The 13,809-nt window shown below is 50.0% G+C and overlaps 1 long non-coding RNA gene across 1 annotated transcript in view; it reads left to right on the top strand.

Annotated features, from left to right (window-relative positions):
• The window catches only part of LOC138258791 (uncharacterized), a 382,969-nt gene that overhangs the window by 96,507 nt on the left and 272,653 nt on the right, over positions 1–13,809 (top strand). The gene's annotated exons all lie outside the window — the stretch shown is intronic.

Raw genomic sequence — 13,809 nt, 5'->3', positions numbered from 1 at the left:
AAGAACAATTAGACATACAATGGACCCAGGTCAACGGTTCCTTCGAAGACAAGATTCGCATAACGCCTCCAATGAAGAACATCATGAGGTGGTGGGCGAATCTAACCAATTTGTCAAACGGACTGTCTTTTCTTCTCCAAACACCAAGTTACATAGTAACAACGGATGCCTCTCTTGCAGGATGGGGGGCACATTGCCAGGACCTGCAAATCAGCGGAATCTGGAATCAGAAAGAACGTCAGCTTCACATCAATTATCTGGAACTCAAGGCAGCACTTAGCTCTGAAAGCTTTCTTACCAAAGATACAGAGTTCAAGCGTCTTAATCAGGACAGACAATACAACCAGCATGTTTTATCTAAACAAGCAAGGAGTCACAAGATCCCTACAACTTTCGCAGCTAGCCCAACAAATTTGGACATGGGCCATAAAGCACAATATTTCACTCAAGGCGGAGCATGTGCCAGGACAAACCAATATTCTAGCAGACACCCTGAGCAGGACAGTGATTCCTTATCACGAGTGGGAACTAGACCAGAAAACTCTCAACAGCCTTTTTCTATTATGGGGCCAACCGAACTTAGATCTATTTGCCACTCTCGAGAACAAGAAATGCCAGTTCTACGCAAGTTGGCTTCCCCAAAAAGATTTGTGGGGGAATGCGTTTTCGATGAGATGGTCCGGAGTTTATGACTACGCTTTTCCTCCGATCCCGCTCATTCCGAGAGTCATCAACAAACTGAAGGCGGAGGGGTGTCTGCTCATAGCTCCCAAATGGCCCAGACAAGTCTGGTATACGGAGCTCCTCATGCTCTCCGAACGACCACATCTACGACTCAGACAGAGCCCGACTCTCTTAACGATGCACCAGGGACAAGTCAGACACCCAGATCCGTCATCTCTTCATTTGTCAGCTTGGCTCCTGAATACAATGAATACTTGAATCTCAACATTTCCCCGGAGTGTAGAGACATATTGGCGAAAGCTAGAGCGGACACTACCAACAAAACCTATCAACTTAAATGGAAACGTTTTTGTATATGGTGTGCAACACAAGATATACATCCTTTGTCCTCTACTCCGGAACAGATACTTCCATATCTCCTGCTCCTTGCAAAATCAGGGCTTGCATATTCTTCTATTCGGGTACATCTGGCAGCAATCTCCAGATACCGCAGATCTCCAGACAGAGTTTCTTTGTGTTCCACTAGAATCGTCAAACAATTTATGAAGGGCCTTTTTCGGGTTTTCCCGCCAGTTAGAAAGCCTCCACCATTATGGTCATTGAATGTGGTATTGATGCAGCTTATGAAAGCCCCCTTTGAACCGATCCACAAAGCTGACCAAAAATTCATTTCATGGAAAACAGCGTTACTGCTAGCTCTTACTTCAGCAAAGAGAGTCAGTGACATTCAGGCTTTCACTATCAAACAGCCTTTTCTCCAATTCACAAACTCAGGTGTCATCTTGCGCACAAATCCAAAATACATCCCGAAAGTTCCTTCAACGTTTCACCTAAATGAACCAGTTATCTTAAAAACTTTTTTTCCAAATCCGCAAACAGTAGCGGAAAAAACATTACATTCCCTTGATATTAAAAGATGTTTAAAGTTTTATCTGCAGAAAACTCAAGCTCTCCGCCAGTCGGATCAATTGTTTGTAGCTTTCGGAGGAACAAGAAAGGGACACGCGGTGTCCAACCAGACTATAGCAAGATGGATTGGTCTGGCAATTCAATTCTGCCATTCAAAAGCAGGAAAACCGCTCCACACCAAGGTCAGAGCCCACTCTACATGATCGGTGGCCACTTCTGCTGCATTATTTGCAGGGGTACCACTACATAGCATCTGTAGAGCAGCAACATGGTCCAGCCAACACACATTTACGAGGCATTACTGTCTCGAAGAAACGAACAACGTCGATACAGCAGTGGGGCAGGCAGTGCTGAGGCATTTATTTCGATAAGGTGAGCCTCTAACACATCCCACCACCACACTCAAGGTATGTTCATTATTGGTTCTTAGTCTTCTTAATAGCTACAGTGTGTTTTACTCTACATTTCTGCTTCAGATTGTTCATTTCTTTATAATGTCTTAGCTTGTCGTACTCTTCATCATCATGAAAAGAGCACAGGTTTTTTCTGCCACACACCTGTTATTGCTCTTCTATTCGAATGTCTATTGATGTACATATATTAATAGGTATGTGGTTTTTAAAGCTGAACTGATGGGATTCACATCATTTGTGAAATTACAAATAGAATTGCAGTCAATGTAATTCACTAATTAAGAAAGCATTACTGCTCGTTATTCTGATTCAAGCATGTGAATCTATGAAAGATCCAATACTTGAGAAGAAAATTAGTTACTTACCTGTAACTGCAGTTCTCCAGTATTGGTATCTTTCATAGATTCACATGCGACCCACCCTCCTCCCCTCAGAGGCTCCCCTATTATACAGATATTAAACTTCACACTCCTACTAGAAAACCTGAGGGAATTCAGCCTCTGTTGGGACTGTTTGGGAGGGGCTGAATCCTGATTGGTTGAGACTGAAGTTTGGGTCTTTTCACAAAACAAAGTGGATAGACTGTAAAATACCTTATGAGGCCTACTGGGGCCTACTGGTTTTACTTTTACTGACTTACTGCTTTATCTATTTAAACTTACCGTGAGGCTCCCACCTCGATGACGGGGATGATTCAAGCATGTGAATCTATGAAAGATACCAATACTGGAGAACTGCAGTTACAGGTAAGTAACTAATTTTCTTATCTGTTCTCTTCAGATACTTGGGATTCCAGCACACTTTCAATCATAACTGGCATCAACAAAAGGCAAAAAGTCAGGGGGTACCATGCCAAGGAAGGCATATCCTTACACTTGTGGTTTGGAAAATCTGAGGGAATGGAGCTTCTCACAGGAGGGTTCTAGAGGGAAAAGAAGCCTGATTGGCTGAGACATGGGTTTGGTCCTTTTTGCTCAACGAGACAAGGATAGGCTACTAAGGTGAAAGCCTTTGGCCTTTTTTCATTATAGTTGCTTCTACAATGCTAATATAATGAACTGGGGACTCCCATCTCGATGGGGAATGATTCAAACATGTGAATCTATGAAAGATTCCAAATCTGGAGAACTTCATTTACAACTAAGTAACTAATTTTCTTATCTTTTATCTTTGTCTTTCTTTTATCTATCTATCTAATATCTGTGTTTCATCTATGTTCTGCCTATATTTTATCTGTCTATATTCTATCTATCTCTGATTTATCTGCACAATTCATTTTTAAGTCACTTAAGCACTTACTGTTTCATATCCTCCCAGTTTCTGAGCAGCTTGCAACATAGTCCAAAGGATAACTATTGGAGGGACTATGGCCAAACATGCTTAAAAGACGTTGACATTGACAACGTCAAGGCCAATTCCTCTGGAATTTCCGAGACCAATTGGCTTTGCCATTGCTTTTTTGGCTGTAGGGCACCCTCACCACTGGGTCACCTTATTGTGGCTGCACATCAAGAACTGTTTGTAACAAACATTGTGACCTGTTTCATATTTTAGCTCTCCTTTCCATTTCCTTCTGCGCCTATTCTCTGAAGTAAACCTTCACTGTATAGCCTAACTAGCACCTCCAGTGTAACAATGGGAGGATATCACTTCAGGTCTGATTGACCTGCAAGTCTTCCCCTTTTTTGCCCATCCACAGCCTGTGTAGTCAGCATTGGTATGCAGTCCACCAGCACATCCACGGGCTCTCATACGGATTTTCTTAACCACTTAATTATTTTTGATGCCTCAACTCAATCTTGATGCAGTAATGCTTACTAACTTGTGAGACAGTATTTCCCTGTTAGGAGATCTCAGATTGGCAGACGTGGAATGCCGCCCTCCTGTAATTTACATTCGATCTCCACGTTCTGTATATGTTGCTTTGTTCTATCTACTTAACACACTGGGTCATTGAGCTAATCCTCAAGAGAAACCCACTCTATATTACGCCCTAGGGATGATCTCCTCACAGCCACTTTAATTGTTTTCCCTTCCTAAACCGTTATTATTAAATTAGGTGTATTTTCCTGTAACTGAGTGTTTTAATCTATAGTTACCTTCATCCTAGTCTGCTGACAGTGTGTAGGTTGCAAATTCTTGTATTTGCCTTATTGGGGGGGTGGGGGGGCAGAACTTAGGACTTTCTGACATTCTTTTAGTTCTGCTAGTTTAGCCTTTGTTTTGGCAAGAGCGCCTTACTTTGGACCATAGGGCTAATGGTAGAAGGGACTTGTTTTTATCGTAGATGGTGGAGAAGAGGGAGTTAGCGTGATCTCAGAAGATGTCATTTAACAATTCCCCCCAAATAAAGATGTCAGCTGACATGTCTTCTTCTGTTTTCTCATGTGGTTTTCATGGCATTGAATTTGTGTGGATAGGTCCATGGTGATATTCTCATAGTGCTGAGTGCTGGAGGACTGAATCTTGTGCAAGAAGATAGAGTTAGGAATAGTTAGTTTTTCTTGTTTTATTGTCCTTGTGTATTTAAAAGGTAAACGAAGTGAAGGACTGGGCTTCAGGAGTGACTCGAGTACGCAGAAGAGATGCAAGTGGACGCAGAGAGATCACCCGAAGGAACGGTGACGCTGAGAGTAACTCGAGTTGGCAGGTACTGACCTTACAGATATTAAAACCTTGTAGACTCCCTTAGTGCTAGTGGATTAAAAACTTCCACAAAATGCTTAAAAAACTAAACTGTTTTGGCACTTGTAAAAAAAGAGGAGAAATCTTTGCAGGGCTGACTTCTGATTTTATGAGAGGAAAAATACATCTTTCTTACTGTCCTCTGTTCCCACAAAGAAGTGACTAGAGTTGTTTTTCTCTAAGTAATAAAATGCCTGATGGTGCAGGGAGTTATTACTCTACTGCCTTTTCCCTACTATTGCAAACTTGTTGCCTCCCTAGCAGTTTCAGAGCTGTGCTCCCTCCAGACTCTAGATGAAGCTTAGTTTTCAATAGGTGACTTTATTAGATTTAATTGCCTCTTTTTAAATGAAAAAGAGAAGAAATAAAAAATCAGTATAACATACAGATATACTTCTCAATTTGTTTTATTTTTGGATGAGTCATTCCGAAGTATTTGTAAAAAATCATTATTCTAGGATACAAGCATTGCCCATGAGCAGGGAAATTCATTAAAAAAAACATTCTGAAACTGCCAGTAAAAGTGGCATCTTGGCACACAGTTGGCTCTGCTTTGGTGAAATTGCTGAAGAAACAAGTCAGGTGTTTTGCCAAAAAGTCTGTCACTGTCAATTATCATATTGATTAGGGTTGCCTGGACATCTACCAAAAATAGTAGAAAGCATCCATGCATGTTGTTGTAGCATTACTGCAGTGCTCATCACATGTGCCATGGGATCCTCTAATGTCTATGCTGGCTTTTAGGTCTGGCTTGACAGCACAGCTGTCGTCAGACATTATGGGGGTCATTACAACATTGGCGGTAAAAGCCGTGCAGAAGACCGCCAATACACCGCTGCGGCCGCGGAATTCCGCCACAGCTATTATGACCCACATCTCGGAATCCGCCAAAATTCAGACACCCACACAAGTTCGCCACACCAAAGGTCAGTGATAAACTGGCAAAAACAAAACCTCCACCGTCACGCCAACAGAAACACGCCCATGCTATCACAACCCACGAATCCACGCGGCGGTCTTTCAACCGCGGTATTCCATTGGCGGTACATACCGCCGCGCTCAAAATACACACACATCTCCAAAACACCGCCACATTGGACAATTCAAAATACACACACCTGACACACATACAAACACCACTCCCACACACCCAACACAATATAAAACACACACCCACATCACCCACAAACCCCAACGACCAAAAAATCTGAAAGAAGGCCAGAGAGAGACTACAGTAATAGACAACCCCACCACACAGAGGCACACAACACCATCACCCATACAACATCCATGCTCAAAACACCCCACACCACCACACATCACCACACTCATCAACACATACACCACCCCACACATCACCTACACCACCCCATGTCACGCCAAAGACACCCCAGGTTTTCCGAGAAGGAGCTCAGGGTCATGGTGGAGGAAATCCTACGGGTAGAGCCACAGCTATTTGGAGCACAGGTGCAGCACACCTCCATAGCCAGGAAGATGGAGCTATGGCGAAGAATCGTGGACAGGGTCAACGCTGTGGGACAGCACACAAGAAATCGGGAGGACATCCGGAAGAGGTGGAACGACCTACGGGGGAAGGTGCGTTCAGTGGTCTCCAGGCACAACATTGCGATTCAGCGGACTGGCGGCGGACCCTCACCTCCTCCCCCACAACTAACAACATGGGAGGAGCAGGTCTTGACCATCATGTATCCAGAGGGCCTCGGAGGAGTCGGTGGAGGAATGGACACTGGTAAGTCAAATCTTAACTATCATATCCCCCACCCTACCTGCATGCTATCACACCCCCCCACCCTCACCCCCTCCCCTATCACTCCAACTCTTCACTAATGTACTAATAACACAAACCACACATCCCAACACCAAGCCCTGCATGACACAACTAAGCATGGACACCAAGCACTAAAGCATGCTCACTGCACATACCCATAACAACCCCCCAACCATCATCATACAAGCCCCCACACAGGAATGCTTGCACTGGGGTACACGCACACCCAGCCATTGCACACCATGACACACACACATGCAATAATCATGCTCTTATACCCCTGCAGGACCACTACGGAACGTCACCACACAGGAGGGTCCAGACATCTCCACTCCACCCACAGAAGAGGCCCACAGTGACGACAGCAGCTCTGGCCAACTGGATCCAGATGACCAGCCCGGACCATCGTGGGCTTCGGGACAGTCGGTTCCCCTTGCACAGGCACAGCCCAACACTGACCTTCCACCCTCTGGTAACACCAGCACAGCACCCACCCAGCGGGACCATACCTCCGTACCCAGGACATGTCAATCAGCGGTGTGTCCACCACTACAGGGAACCCAGGGTAACCCACCACCCCAACAACAGGGACCTGGGGTCAGTGGTAGTGGGCACACGGTCCAGGGGACGGAGGCACAGGAACACAGGGGAACTGGGAGGGCTGCTGTGCGACAGGGGGCGGACAGGCCAAGGGAACCCACCCTCCACGAGGCCCTCTCCTCCATCATGGGAGCATACCACCACTCCCATGAGACAATGGCTACGGTCCTGGCCAAGTTTCAGGAGACCCAGCGCCAGCAGGACGAGCAGTATTTGGGGTTCAGGGAAGAGCTCAGAACCATCAGCTCCGCCCTGGGCACCATCGTAGGGGTGCTGAAGGACATACAAAAGACCATGAGGGACACCGTGGCACTCCAAGGGGCCCCTGACACTAGCATGGACGATGAACTGCCCACCACCTCTGCCGGCGCTAGTGGACAGGACGCCCCGCCACAGGACAACCACCCCGCAAGCGGTCCCTGATATCCAGGAACAGGACAGAGCAAGATGGCAAGACCCCCACCAGGAAATGAGACCACTCCGATTGTCCTCCCACTGTCTCACTTTGTTACCCTGTCCAGATTGGAACTGCCCCAGCTCCTCTTCCTCTGCCCATATGGGCAGTGCACCTGTGAGACTAATAGACTGGACTCTGCCATGGACATTCCTCCACCATCACCCATCACCATTTTGCCACCCCCTCCAATAATTAGCACTTCAATAAACACCCATGAACCACAAAACAATCTGGAGTCAGTCTGATTTTGAAAATGTGTATTAGCAATGACAGTGACAAAATGCGTTTTCAAATGTAGGCCAAAATACCTATGTCACACATCACAAGTCCATGAAGGATGCAAGCAGATGACACACGTAGGTAACCACACCTGTGAAACCGTAATGGAAATGTACAACTCAGTTACCAAATACTGCTACTAATTGACAGACAGGATAGAGGTAGAAGTGTGAAAGTGAATGTAATAGTAAAAAAATTGTTCTCACCTGTGTGTCACTGGAAATATTGCTGTATGACTGACTCCCTGTTGTCTATGTCTTCTTCCTCAGCTTCCTCCTCATCACTGTCCACAGGCTCCTCAGGCTCCACAGCTGCCACAACACCGTCATCTGGACCATCCTCCTGCAGAAAAGGCACCTGGCGTCACAAAGCAAGATTGTGAAGCATCGAGCAGGCGATGATGATCCGGCACACCTTCCTTGGTGAGTAGAATAGGGAACCACCTGTTATATGGAGGCACCTGAACCTGGCCTTCAGGAGGCCGAAGGTGCGTTCGATCACCCTCCTAGTCCGCCCATGGGCCTTACTGTAGCGTTCCTCTGCCCTGTTCCTGGGATTCCTCACTGGGGTCAATAGCCATGACAGGTTGGGGTAACCAGAGTCCCCTAATAGCCACACCCAGTGCCTCTGGAGTTGACCCATCACATACGGGATGCTGCTATTCCGCAGGATGTAGGCGTCATGCACTGAGCCAGGGAATATAGCATTTACCTGGGAGATGTACTGGTCTGCCAAACATACCATCTGTACATTCATGGAATGATAACTCTTCCGGTTCCTGTACACCTGTTCACTCCTGCGTGGGGGGACCAGAGCTACATGGATGCCATCAATAGCACCTATGATGTTGGGGATATGTCCCAGGGCATAGAAGTCACCTTTCACTGTAGCCAAATCCTCCACCTGAGGGAAAACGATGTTGCTCCTTATGTGTTTCAGCAGGGCAGACAACACTCTGGACAACACGTTGGAAAACATAGGCTGGGACATCCCTGATGCCATGGCCACTGTTGTTTGAAATGATCCACTTGCAAGGAAATGGAGCACTGATAGCACCTGCACTTCAGGGGGTATTCCTGTGGGATGGCGGATTGGTGAGATCAGGTCTGGCTCCAACTGGGTACACTGTTCCTGGATTGTGGCACGGTCAAACCTGTAGGTGATGATCAAATGTCGCTCCTCCATTGTTAACAGGTCCACCAGCGGTCGGTACACCGGAGGATTCCGCCATCTCCTCAAATGTCCCAGCTGACGGTGCCTTAGAAGGACAACAGCGACCACAGAGTCAACAAATTCCCAGGTATGTACCCACAGCTACACAGAACACGACACCAAATACAAAACTCTTCCTGTATGTGTGTTGAGTGTAGGCCTAGGTATGTGTGACGCAGTAGTAAATGAAGCCATGTGGGCCCCTGAAATGGCGGCTGCCTGACCTCTAAAGTGGGACAATGGGATGTGAGGTATCTGCTCTGGCGTTGTACACCGTCGCGGTAGGCGGTCGTAGACCGCGGCGCAATGCTGCATTGGTTAACATTGGACCCTATGGGTTCCAGGAGCCAATGATGAAGTGCGCCGGCGGTGATGATACGCACCGCCGCGGACGTCACCGCCATTTTCTATCTGTTCAATCACTCGATACCTGATCTTTGACAGGAGAGGACCTACACTGCAAGTGCTTCTGTGACCTCGGTTTGGAAGAGACAATGGCTGCTGCGTCTGGGGAAAGGGCCCCTGCCTTCACTGCTCAGGAGTTGGAGAAGCTAGTCGACGGGATCCTCCCCCAGTACACGCTACTCTACGGTCCTCCAGACCAACAGGTAAGTACACAGGGAGCACGTTGTATGGGCTATGCTGGGTGGAGAGGGCTGGATGTCACTAGGAAGGGGGCAGAGTTCAGCGACCATGAAGGACTGTGAATGCATGTGCCACATGGCAAGGGTAGGGATGGGGGCCACTCACTTCGACGGTGCAGTTGGTAATGACTTTTCTTCTTCCCCTGTACATGTCATGTAGGTCAGCGCCCACCAGAAGAAGGACATTTGGCGTGCCATCTCCAAGGACGTCCGGACCCTGGGGGTCCACCAGAGACGGGGCACCCACTGCCGGAAAAGATGGGAGGACATTCGCCGCTGGAGCAAGAAGACGGCGGAGGCTCAGCTGGGGATGGCCTCCCAAAGTGGGAGGGGTGTCCGTCGCACCATGACCCCCCTGATGTTACGGATCCTGGCGGTGGCCTACCCTGAGTTGGATGGGCGCTTAAGGGCATCACAGCAGACACAAGGGGGTGAGTACACTATCATTCAGCGGACTTTGCGCGCAGTGAAGGTGTCTGGGTGGGGAAGGAGGGCTCTGGGTTTCCCTAGGCCAGGGCGAGTTACGTAGGCTAGGCCCCTCCGGAATGCAGGCCATGTGGCACTCCACCCCACCTCTGTAGAGTGCCAAGTACAGGTAGACATGCCCCTGTGTCATCTATGTGTGCAGATGTCCACCACAGCCATGTAGGCCAGATCCCAGGAATTGCATCTGTAGAGGCCAAGAGCACAGCGTAGTGCAGGGGGCTGCTGTGTCTGTATTGTCCGCCAACGGTAGCGGTAAGCCATGCACTCAACCTGTCTTTCTTCTGTCGTCCCCCCCCCTTTTTGTGCTCTCCCTGTTCTTTTGTGCATCAGCATCATCAGGCGGAGGTACAGTGGCACCGGAGCACGAGGGAGCTGCATCCCACATGGCCACGGAGGGCCACACCACAGACTCTGAATACACCAGTGGGACGGAGGGCGAGGGGAGCTTCACGTCGGTCACCGGATCACCAAACAGCGACACAGACTCGTCCGCCGATGGGAGCTCCCTTGTGGTGGCGGCACCATCTGTGCCCCCCACTTCTACAGGTACAGCTGCCCCCGCCCCTACCAGCACCGCCCTCCCAGCAGCCCCTCAGCCTTCGCTCCGTGCCCGCTCACCCAGGAGGGTGGGCATCACCTTCGCCCCAGGCACCTCAGCCCCTGCCCCAGTCACCCCTGCTGCACTTAGTGAGGAGGCCATTGACCTCCTCAGGTCACTCACTGTTGGGCAGTCTACCATTGTGAATGCCATCCAGGGTGTAGAAAGGGAGTTGCAACACGTTAATGCATTCCTGGAGGGCATTCATTATGGTCAGGCTGCCCTTCATCGTACCCTGCAATCTGTGGCCTCAGCACTGATGGCAGCCATCGTCCCTGTGTCTAGCCTACCCCCTCCAACTTCCTCCACCCAGACCCAGTCCCCTGTACCCCAGCCTATCCCAAGCACACCATCAGACAAGCATGCACACACCTCAACACACAAAAGTAGCTCAGGCAAACTTAAGCACCACACAACCCACAGGCACTCACACAAGCATCACCCACATACAGACACAGCAACATCCACTGCCTCCACTGTGTCCCCCTCCTCGTCGTCTCCATCCTCCCTCCCAGTGTCATCTACACTCTCACCTGCATGCACTACATCTACAGGCATTAGGACTCGCACCAGAACACCCTGCACCCCACCCCGCTCACCTGCACTCACCACCCCCACTACCATTTACACGTCCCCTGTGTCCACTCCCAGTGTATCTGTGACGCCCCCTCCCAAAGTACACAAACGCGGGCACCCACACACCCAACATCCATCCACCTCACGACAGCCTCCAGTACCTGCACCCAAATCACCTAAAGTTACACCTCCTACAACCACCTCCTCTTCCTCCACTCCCAGACCCCCTCCAGCTACCCATCCCAGTGTTCGTCAGAAACTCTTCCTCAGCAACGTTGACCTCTTTACCACCATCCCCACCCCTCCAATTCATAGGTACTGTAGTAGCACCTCAGCCAAAAAAAATTCCAGTACCAGTTGTGCGTGTTAAAGGTGTGTGGAGTGCACCGGCCACCAGGGCAGCCAGTGTGACACGGAGCCAAAGCACTGCCAGTCCACCCCCTGTAAAGCACCTTAAGTTGGAAAGTAGCCGACGGGAGAGCGTGAAGAGTCCTGCCGGCAAAACAGCTCACAAGGGTCCCGGGGGGAGTGCCGAGTCAGCTGTGACTCCTCCCAAGGTGGTGAAGGGGCAGAAGAAGTCTCCAAAGTCTGGGAAGAGCAGCACGGTGGAGAAGGCCGCCATCCTCCCCGCCGGCCGGGATGCCAACGTCAGCACTGTCGTCACAGGTCCGGAGACCGCCGCCAGAGTCAGTGCCCTGGCGGGCAGCAGTATCGTCACTGGTCCGAAGACCACCGCCAGAGTCAGTGCCCTGGAGGGCACCAGTATCATCACTGGTCCGGAGACCACCGCCAGCGTCAGTGACCTGGAGGTCCCCTGCAGCCACAGCCCCGCTGGGCACTGAGGGACCGTAATGCCACACACGGCTGCACAGGTCAGAGACAGCAAAGGCAAGCACCGCTGAACAGGGCAAAGACCGCCATGGTGAAGACCGCTTAACAGGGCAAAGCACCGCTGAACAGGCCAAAGACCGCCATGGCAAAGCACCGCTGAACATGTCAGAGACAGCAAAGGCAAGCACCGCTGAACCGGGCAAAGACCGCCATGGTGAAGACCGCTGAACAGGGCAAAGACCGCCAAATCAAGCATCGTTAGCCCATGTGCAACTGGGACAGTGACGGAACTGGGACCGTCACGGGGAGCGTGATGCACTCTGGGCACCATTTCCCCTCCAGAACCAGTGGAGACCTGCATCCACTCTGTCTGTCCTTCACAGGATGAAGCACTCTGGGCACCAGTCCCCCTCCAGAACCAGTGGAGACCTGCATCCACTCTGTCTGTCCTTCACAGGATGAAGCACTCTGGGCACCAGTCCCCCTCCAGAACCAGTGGAGACCTGCATCCACTGTGTCTGTCCTTCACAGGATGAAGCACTCTGGGCACCAGTCCCCCTCCAGAACCAGTGGAGACCTGCATCCACTTGAGAGACTGTGGCTTTGCACTCCCCAGGATGGTACAGTGGGCAACCCACCCACTGTAGAGACTTGAGAGACTGTGGCTTTGCACTCCCCAGGATAAAGCAGTGGGCAAACCACCCACTGTAGAGACTTGAGAGACTTGAGAGACTGTGGCTTTGCACTCCCCAGGATAAAGCAGTGGGCAAACCACCCACTGGAGAGACTTGAGAGATTGTGGCTTTGCACTCCCCAGGATGGTACAGTGGGCAAACCACCCACTGTATAGACTTGTGAGACTGGCATTGCACTCCCCAGGATGGTACAGTGGGCAACCCACCCACTGTAGAGACTTCAGATACTGTGGCTTTGCACTCCCCAGGATGGCACAGTGGGCAAACCACCCACTGTATAGACTTGTGAGACTGGCTTTGCACTCCCCAGGATGGTACAGTGGGCAACCCACCCACTGTAGAGACTTCAGAGACTGTGGCTTTGCACTCCCCAGGATGGGGCAGTGGGCAACCCACCCACTGTAGAGACTTGAGAGACTGTGGCTTTGCACTCCCCAGGATACATCAATGGGCATGGAGCCCCGTCTTGGATCTGGCGTGGTGCTGTAGTCTGGCTGAGGTGCCCCCCCCCCCTCCCTTCCCCCTGAGGTGCCTGTTGTATTTCTATCTGATGCCCCTGCAGTGTTCTCTCCGTTTGTGGACAGGTATCTAGTGTGGGCCTCGCCCATGCATTTTGGGCCCAGTGGTCCACAGACATTGATATGTGCATACCTGCAGTACTACTCGTGATGTATGATTTTCGATTGTTTATATATATCTGTATATAGTTGGTTACTGTATTTTGATACATTACAATGTTTGAACTGATTTCCTTTTGTCTTTGCATTCTTCCGGGGGGGTTGTGTGTTGTTACTGTGCTGTTTGGAAATGCATTGGTGTATGTGTTGTAGTGGGTGAGGGTCGGGTTGGGGGTGGGGGTGTTGCGTGTGTGTCCCCCTGACTTTTGCCTCCCCCCTCCCCTATGTCGTAGGTGCAGTACTCACCGTTGTCTTCGGCGCCTACTTGCTGGTG

Source organism: Pleurodeles waltl, chromosome 9, assembly GCF_031143425.1.
Source record: "Pleurodeles waltl isolate 20211129_DDA chromosome 9, aPleWal1.hap1.20221129, whole genome shotgun sequence".
In the NCBI taxonomy this organism is placed as follows: domain Eukaryota; kingdom Metazoa; phylum Chordata; class Amphibia; order Caudata; family Salamandridae; genus Pleurodeles; species Pleurodeles waltl.
This window is presented reverse-complemented; position numbering and strand designations above follow the sequence as displayed.